General features: G+C 44.1%; 1 long non-coding RNA gene across 1 annotated transcript; it reads left to right on the top strand.

Annotated features, from left to right (window-relative positions):
• Window positions 1-6,240: 6,240 nt before the first annotated feature.
• Window positions 6,241-7,462, top strand: LOC117364894. The gene is made up of 3 exons (XR_004540329.1): window positions 6,241-6,274; window positions 6,803-6,874; window positions 7,350-7,462. It is a non-coding gene; the product is annotated as an uncharacterized LOC117364894 (long non-coding RNA).
• Window positions 7,463-9,719: the final 2,257 nt, after the last annotated feature.

The raw sequence follows: 9,719 nt of genomic DNA, 5'->3' as shown, positions 1-9,719 counted from the left end.
GACAAAGGCGACATCTGCTGGATGGTTTTAGATTTATTCAAAGCAAACGAGTACGGTAATTTAGGGGTAAATGTCAAAGCAAAGGCATTGGCACAAGCCCCATGGGTAGTTTTACTTTTATTATAGCTCAGGACAAATTACGTACAGAGATTTTTGCCCACTTTCTCTCCACATAGTCTTGTACCCAAAAATGGATTCCTGCGCTCACTCCTCCTCACTCATTGTATTTGTTTATATGTAATATTTAGCTGGAAGTGACATCCTGAAATTATTGGACTCCTTCTGCCACCTCCATCCTCTAATTTAAAAGCCGGTTTATACACTGGTGTGGTAAATGGTAGTAGACTGCCCCAGGTGCTGGTCCCCTTCCCACCCCCACCCTCAAAATTTCTTTAAATCTATGCCGGTCGCAAGCAACATCTCTTACCTGCTCTTACTGGCCTCATTCCTTCCTCTGATGTCACTTCCTGTTCGTGCTTGTTGAGCCTTTGAGGCCATTTGAGTAAAACTAATATTAAAGATACACACCTATGGTAAGATAACCTATTATAATTGCACACTAAATTTTGGATTAGAAAACATGAAACCAATATCACCTTTTGAATTTGTGTTTTTGTTGGTGGATTGTGGCCTGGACACCCAGCTGGCAAAAGATCAAGCAACAGACAAGTTCAACTTGGAGGAAGAAGGAAAGTTAATGCCAGAGGTTGCAGCAAGGAAGGGAGATGTTAGATAGCAAATACTAATTACAAGTATAACAGCCAGTGAGCTAGATCCTTGATGTTATACACCTATTTGTTTAACTTTAAAACTAACTGATAGTGTGGAATAGAAATATTATAAATAAATAAATGTTATATATGTGCTTGAATAAATTTAAAACACTTACACAGTTGCATATATATTTTGTTCCCTGTGTGATGATTAGTAAAACAATGCACTTGTCAGCTGCAGACAGGAAGGAGGACCCTATGTTTTAATTGGCCTAGGTCAGAAATTTTATTGGCTAAACTGTTTGCTTGTATTTGGTCAAGAAAAAGAAGCAACACACAGTTGGAGCAAAAGGTCAGTAAAAGCAAGCAAAGCAGCTCACCACTAACCAGTAGGTGTGGTGTAGAATGGGTAAACCTGAATAGATTTTTTTTATGCTTTCAAAAATACTAAGACTAGGGAACATTCCATGAAGTTACATGGTAATACTTTTAAAACAAATAGGAGGCAATATTTTGTCACTCAACAAGTAGTTAAGCCAGAGTATGTGGTTACAGTGGTTAGCGTATTTGAGTTTAAAAAAGGTTTGGACAAGTTCCTGAAGGAAAAAGTCCCTAGTCTGCCTCTGCTCACCCTAAGATCTGTACTATGGAATTTTGCTACTATTCGGGATTTTGCTAGGTACTTGTGACCAGGATTGGCAACCGCTGGAAGCAGGATACTGGGCCAGATGCGCCATCGATCTGACCCAGTATGGCTATTCTTATGTTTTTATGTTTCATCACATCTGTGCCTGCATCAGGGGTAAATATAAATACTTCATTTGGAAGTAGGACCCCCATATAAACATAGTAACATAGTAGATGACGGCAGATAAAGACCTGACTGGTCGATTCAGTCTGCCCAACCTGATTCAATTTAAATTTTTTTTATTTTTCTTCTTAACTATTTCTGGGCAAGAAATAGAATATAAGGAACACCTAAAGCTGTGTATCGCAAACTTTCCGGCTGGCAGCGCACTAAACACAGTACCCTGGCGGGAAGGCACCCAGATATGTGCGGTCGTTGACACGCTGATGTCACACATGCCGCGTATGTCCTGAGGCCCATCTGGCCGCTTAAGTGGAGGGATCCGGGAGGAGGGGAGGTACGGAGAGAGGAGGAGAGTCATCCATGCCGGCTGCCTGCCTTCAGGATGTGCCTCTATGTTCTGAAGGCAGGCAGCCGGCACGGATGACTCTCCTCCTCACCAATGTGTTGCGGCACACCTGAAATCTCAGGAGGTACACTGGTGTGCCGTGTGATGCACTGATATAAAGCACTGTTCTTCAACTGCCGGTCCGTGGACCGGTGCCAGTCCGCAGAAAATTTCTGCCGGTCCGCACAAGACCAGTGAGATCGATGAAATGTAATTTCCTACTTGTCCGCACAGGGCCGGCGAGATCATGGGGAGCCTTCAACAGTGGCTTTCTCCCCTCCCAGCAGCTCTCCGCACTTACCAGCGCAGCGATGCAGGAAGGCAGCCTTGGGGCTTTTGCTGAGTTGCAGCCGCCTCTGATGATGCAACTTCCTCTTTCCTCAGAGGCGGTGCGACCCATCAAAGAACCCAAGGCTGCCTTAGTGAATCGCTGCACTGGCAAGTACGGAGAGCTGCTGGGAGGGGAGAAAGCCACTGTTGGAGGCTGGGAAGCTGTTGGACAAGGGAAACAAAAGGGACAGCTACTACTGGACTTGGAGGGAAGGAGAAGGAGAGATGCTGCTGGGAGGGAAGGAGGGAAAGGAGTCTTGGAAGTTGCTGGACTAGGGAAAAATAGGGACAGCTGCTACTGGACCTGGAGGGAGGGAGAAGGAGAGATGCTGCTGGGAGGGGAGGAGGGAAAGGAGCCTGGGAAGCTGTTGGACAAAGGAAAAAAAGGAACAGCTGCTACTGGACCTGGAGGGAGGGAGAAGGAGAGATGCTGCTGGGAGGAGAGGAGGGAAAGGAGTCTGGGAAGATGCTGGACAAGGGGAAAAAAAGGACAGCTGCTACTGGACCTGGAGAGAGGGAGGAGATATGCTGCTGGGAGGGGAGAAGGGAAAGGAGTCTGGAAATCTGCTGGACAAGGGAAAAAAGGGACAGCTGCTACTGAACCTGGAGGGAGGGAGAAGGAGAGATGCTGCTGGGAGGGGAAGAGGGAAAGGAGTCTGGGAAGATGCTGGACAAGAGAAAAAAGGGATAGCTGCTACTGGACCTGGAGAGAGGGAGGAGAAATGCTGCTGGGAGGGGAGAAGGGAAAGGAGTCTGGAAAGCTGCTGGACAAGGGAAAAAAGGGACAGCTGCTACTGGACCTGGAGGGAAGGAGAAGGAGAGATGCTACTGGGAGGGGAGGAGGGAAAGGGAAGGGAAGAGAGTTACTGGTGGACAGGAGGAGGAGGGAAGGGAGAAGGAAAAAAAGAAGGAAACAGCTGGCAGGCAGATTAGAGGAGGTGAAGGGGAGAGACAGGCATGAGAAAGTAGAGAGACTGATGATGGGAAGGGGACAGACACTGGGCTCTGCTTAAAGTCCACCGCAGGAGAAGAAAAATCAGCTGTCTTGTTTAAGATAGGTATAAGTTAGGCATAGGTTATGCATATGTTAGGCATAAGTTAGGCTTAAATTAGGCATTAAGTTAGGCATAAGTTAGGCTTACGTTAGGCTTATGTTAGGCTTAAGCTAGGCATAAGTTAGGCTTAGGTTAGGCTTAAGTTATGCATAGGTTAGGCTTACTTTCAAAATTTCAACTTTCTGGCTGATGAATGGCATGTGAGCTTTCTCCGCCCCTGCACCTCATCAGACACTGGGCTCTGCTTAAAGCCCACTGTAGAAGAAAAATCAGCTGTCTTGTTTAAGATAGGCTTAAGTTAGGCATAAGTTAGGCTTACTTTCAACATTTCAACTTTTTGGCTGATGAATTGCATGTGAGCTTGCTCCTGCACCTCATCAGACCCTGGGCTCTACTTAAAGCGAAGGAAAAGCTGGTCTAAGTATAGTTTTTGCTTCATTTCAATGGAGTTTCAGCTTTAGTCGGAGACTTCCTATAGACACAGATTAGGCATGCTTTCAGCTTTCGCAATGATATTTCCTATAGTGAGTTTGAATATGTTTTTTTTTTCTTCTTTCTCCCTCCTAATAGATGTAATAAGCCACCATATCAATAGAGCATATCAATATAAACATATTGCATGGAAAACATAGTACTTTTCTGCTCAAACAGTAATATGATTTACTCATTACACCACCTTTGGCTTTCCTGCTTAAAAAGAAACCCCTTTTTTCTCAACAAACAGTTCTGCAATCAGCTCTTTCTTGAAAGCAAAGAAAGAACATGAAAAACATATCATTATTGCACACATTACTTCATTCCTCAGCGCTTAAAAAGAGAAAAACCAGATACAGATCTTAACATGCATTTTCCCTCATTGCAAAATGGAGCTCTTCAGCATCACAAAGCTGACCTCATTGTGAGATCATCAAGTTGCACCTTCAAGGTAGTATGCCACAATTAAAAGAGACACTGGGTGTTGAACTCACAACCTCTGTATGATCCATTCAGGACTTTAACCCATACAGCTACATCAGCTTCTACTCAGGTGGATCTCAGTGCCCTTTCATATAATAGTTGACTGACCTGCATATGTATCATCTGATTAGCTATCATATCACAATCACCACCAAAAAAGCATTTCTGGCTCACCAAGTTAATGAGCCTTGTTGCACTCTGTCCATTTCAAACTTCCTGGTTCCAATCCCAACTTCCTAACAGCTTCCTATCAGCTGTCATAAGAGGGTCTAGATTGTGGACTTTGCCATTTTTAGCAGCACATTTCCCTTTCCAGGCAAACTTATTTTTTCCTTCCCATGGCTAGGACATCCTAAGCTTTCATGGGAGGAAACATCTCCTCTGACAGAAAGATGCCATTTATGGCTCACCAGGTTACTTCGCCTTGTTGTACCTTGGCCATCTTCTGAAGCTCCACGATTCAAATCCCACCCTCACCTTTACTCATTTGAACAGCATCCTAACAGCTCTCATAAGTGGCGGACTTTGCTGTTTTTCATCAGTATTCTGCAGTTTGCAGGCACAGGTGCATCAGATACATTCATCTTCTCTCTGCTACAAGCCATTGTGGTAGGAATGGATTCCTTTCTATGCACTATCTGCAAAGGGCAACAGATAGAAGAGTTTATTAAAACTTCAGAGGGCTTGGACAGGTATTGAAGGAGGGTACATGTTTTTGAGATGTACCCTAGAGACATTCCTGTTGGTATTCAGCTTGGCTGTTTGTGGTGTCATGCTTGAGGAGTGTGTGTTGGGGTGGGGGAGGGGTTTTTAGGAAGAGAGAACAGGCTGCTTTAGACATCTGAGAATTGCTACAGATCATTTTAAAGATCAACTCAAATATGTTTAAGTAAAGGAATGGCCAAAGAGTTTGAAGGTTTTCTGTTAGAAAAATGAATATAAAATATTTGCTAACCGCACTCAAGACTTGAACCCATGACCTATGGAAGATAAAAGTAGTCCCTTAAGGCATAGAGCTATAGAGGGAACTTTGTATAGAATTTGGTAACAGTGCCTCTACAGACTAAGCAGATGACAAATGGCTTCTAGTAAAAGCTTTGAGAAGGGAAGGAATTGATTAAAAGTCAGGACAGGTGTGTTTGCCCACACCACACCTAAAGCACACCCAATCAGATTTGAAAGTTTTATAGTGGGAAGTCCAAACAGTGCCTATGACATCAGACGTTACTTAGGCATGCTTAGTATAAGAAGATCCATCAGAACAGTGTTTTCTCTTTTAGGATACGTATTCTGTGTTAATGCTTATTTTTGAGACTTTACTTTTCTTGATTATTTTTTAACCTTTTCATTCCTATATCTGCCACAACTCTCCATTTCATAGGACCATTAGCAGCTATAGTAATTTGCAATTTTGATGTTTGTCTAACCTTTTTCATCTTTCCAGGAACAAATCTAGGTGAGAATGATATATTGATAGCTATTTAGGTGTCTTTATTAGATAAGAGCTCAGGCAGAACTGATTTCATCTTTGGACTCATTTTGGACTTATTTTGGTGATTCTCCATTAACTTTTTCTCCCCCTGAAATCTGCCACAATTCTCTCCATTCCACAGGGTCATCAGCAGGTCTGAGAATTAGTGATGATAATAATTGGTTCCAGGAATCTTGGCTGAAAAAAAACCCATGCTGTTTGAAACTTTGCTGCCAGCAAAATGGATATATGGAACCTATAGCAGTGCTTTTCCTCATAGAGCTAAAGGTAAAGAAGGGGATCATGAACAGATCAGAGAAGGTTATCATGCCGCTGTACCGGGCCATGGTACGCCCTCACCTGGAGTACTGCGTCCAGCACTGGTCACCGTACATGAAGAAGGACACGGTACTACTTGAAAGGGTCCAGAGAAGAGCGACTAAGATGGTTAAGGGGCTGGAGGAGCTGATGTACAGCGAAAGATTAGAGAAACTGGGCCTCTTCTCTCTCGAACAGAGGAGATTGAGAGGGGACATGATCGAAACATTCAAGGTACTGAAGGGGATAGACTTAGTAGATAAGGACAGGTTGTTCACCCTCTCCAAGGTAGGGAGAACAAGAGGCACTCTCTAAAGTTGAAAGGGGATAGATTCCGTACAAACGTAAGGAAGTTCTTCTTCACCCAGAGAGTGGTAGAGAGCTGAAACGCTCTTCCAGAGGCTGTTATAGGGGAAAACACCCTCCAAGGATTCAAGACAAAGTTAGACAAGTTTCTACTGAACAAGAACGTGCACTGGTAGGGCTAGTCTCAGTTAGGGTGGTTGATCTTAGACCAGCGGGCCGCTGCATGAGCGGACTGCTGGGCATGATGGACCACTGGTCTGACTCAGCAGTGGCAATTCTTATGTTCTTAAATCTTTTTAGAGTCATAATTGTTAGGAATCCTTATTATAAAAAAAAAGGAACAGTGTTTCTTTTGCTTTTGTTCATTCTAGCTGTTATTCTGAGACTGTGCTGTATTTTATGTTTCCATATATGTCTTGACCTTTTCCCCCTTTTCTCCTGATTTCCTATTCCCAGGTCTGTTCAAACTGGGTTCAGCACAAGAGCTTGCACCCGGACAAAGCTCAAATACTAAAACAGACAGAATAGGTAAGAATGATGTACTGAAACCTTTGTTTGCCCTTGTGATGAATTATCTACATTTTCACAATACTAACATGTTTCACACTTTTTTTTCCTTCAGAAGGGTGTAGTTATAGAAGATTTTCTGAGAAAACAGTCAATTGGTGAGTTTTACAAAGGTGCGCTAAATCCATGCATGCACTAACTACTAACGTGTGCATAGGATAACATGCACGCGTTAACCTTTACCACACTCTAACGGTGCCTACACGGTGCCGCTTCAGCACTCGGTAAAAGAAATTTTACCGTGCGCTGAACTGGCATCATTTAGGCACGGTTTAGGCGCCGTTAGTGTGCGGTAAAGGTTAACGCGTGCATTTTATCCTATGCACACATTAGTAGTTAGTGCATGCATGAATTTAGCACACCTTTGAAAAAAAACCAGCTTAAAACTCACCAATCAACTCTTAATTTGTCTCAATCCATCTTCCTTTTTCTTCAGCCTGCCTTCTCCTACGAGGAGCAGATTCAGGACCTTACCAATTCTACCACAGTAACAACTTGGACCTACAACTGCCTTACTCTGCATACCTGTCATCCATCTCATCGAACTGCAGTTGCAATAAAAATCTTATACCATTTTTCACCTTGTGGTTATTTCTATTGAGTAGCAGCCAGGCATTAGTGTTTCCTTAATAAGCACCACTTCAGCTCCTTAGTCACATTGGCCTTTGTCTTATCTAGTGTTCCATGAGGCCCAGGGTAGCTGGTATGTCTCCTGCTTCACAGCCTGCAACTAGCATAATATTTGAGAACATGAGATTAGATGAGAGGTGGAGAGGATGAACCAGGCGCCTTAACTTGATGTCTTCTTTCAGTCAGTTTTATACCATGACAGCTTGAGATATGCTGAACTGCAGCCGATTCTGCATTCTTTGGGTGCCCAAAGGACGCCTAAACAGCACAGTATAATCCATTTAGAATTGCTATGATTTTATGGCTGATTCTGTAACACAATGGTTAGAATGAAGGTTGGGGTATGAGCCTGGTCTGGGTTTGACTCCCTCATGTCCTTCAGATGACAAAATACTCATTTTAATAAATATTACAAGCTACAGACCAATCACATCTAATTTTCATCTCAAACAGCACAACATTAGTGATAAAACAAGGCAGTGGCTGCTGCCAGAAGGATGCCAGCGCTAACCAGCTATGGGTTACCACATAACACCCCCCCCCCCTTTTACAAAATCGCAGAAGTGGTTTTAAGCACTGGACAGCGTACTGAATGCTTTGCGCTGGTCCAGATGCTCATAGGAACTCTATGAGTGTCGGGAGCAGCGCAGAGCATTCAGTACGCCAGCCGGCACTAAAAGCTGACTTTTTTGTGGTCCTATTTATATGGTAACCTTAGTTGGTTAAGTGCTGAATATTGGCACTCATATGGCCAAGTACTGACTCTGCTCCCAGAATGTCCCCAAAATAGCCGGTTTGCAGTTCGATGTTAACCAGTTATTTTCAGAGGCACTGACTAATTAAATGCCCCAAACTGGCAATTTCTCCTCTATATTCAATATCTGCTTCTCTACTCCTCATTACCAAATTTCTACCTCTGTACTTACTATCCTCCTCTCATTCATCTCCTTGCCACCGCACCATCTCTCCGATTCCAAAATTTCCAGTATATCTCCTCCTTCCATTTTTCTAACTCAGCACCGACAGATCATCTCCCTGATGGACAGTGATAATCGCCTCTTAACTCCCGCTCTCTGACAGGGAACCACAATCCTCCAGGAAGGAAGCTGAACCATGGAACAATAAAGGCATGGAGCTGGATCTCCAAGCCTCCCATTCCTGCTCCGCTTGGTCACACAGGCTGAGAGCTGGCCTTCTGCATGGCGGAGAGACCTCTCTCTAGTCCAATACTGGCGCGCCCCCAGACAGAGCAGGGCATCCTAGGCCTGTCAAACAAGCTTTCCACAGAAGATTCACATATTCTGCAGTAAATCCTTGGACAGGTGGCCCCAAGGACACCTGTAGGATCTCAGACTGGCTTCTCTTAGGCTCTGCAGTGTCTACGCACTTACGCTTCATGCCTTCTCTGTTTGAGGACTGTGGGAGGGATTTTCTCCCTATCATTCAGCCCCGCTGTGGTTCCCCAGCCCTAGAAGACTCAGAGGAGGCTAAGCCTAAGGCTCCTGCCCCTCCCTCATTTGCATCATGGCACATGGTACACAGACACCTCTCGGACAACCATCCAGCACAAACTGGCATGACATAGGGGTAGAACAGCCTGACGAATCCATCCTAGTCAGTTATGAGACAAATTTTCAGTTAACAGGAACGCAAATCAAAATTTTTAGTGAAATCAGAGTAGAAAGTGAGGATCATAGAACTGATGTTATTATCCATCTGGGAATAAATCACCTAATCAGAAATAGTATGTCTACAATGCCAAAGTCTTCTAAATTTTGGGGACAAAAGTAAATTGGTAGTCAAGACTGTAGCATTTTCAGAAGTCCTACCTGCTCATGGGAAGGGAGATGAGAGGCTGTGACACACAACCTGGCTTCAACATGTGCTTCAAACCTGCTGTAAACAAGGTTTTAGATATATAGGTGGCTGGGACAAGAAATGGCAGAACAAGGCACTATACTGTAATGAAGGGGTATATCTTTTTATAGAGGATAAGGATTCTAACTGAAAAATTCAGTCAATATGTGGACACAGTGGCATAGCCAGGGCAGAGGCACCTGGCATCTCCGTGCCGTGTGCCTCTGCTATTCTCTTCCCCTGGCATCGTTGCGTTCCCCCATGCTCCCTTCCCCATGCCATGCATCTTCCTGATGCACCCTTCACAGTGCCCTTCCCC

The sequence above is a fragment of the Geotrypetes seraphini genome, chromosome 8 (genome assembly GCF_902459505.1).
Source record: "Geotrypetes seraphini chromosome 8, aGeoSer1.1, whole genome shotgun sequence".
NCBI lineage: Eukaryota > Metazoa > Chordata > Amphibia > Gymnophiona > Dermophiidae > Geotrypetes > Geotrypetes seraphini.
Note: the sequence above shows the minus strand (reverse complement) of the source record. Positions and strands in the feature narration are given on the sequence as shown.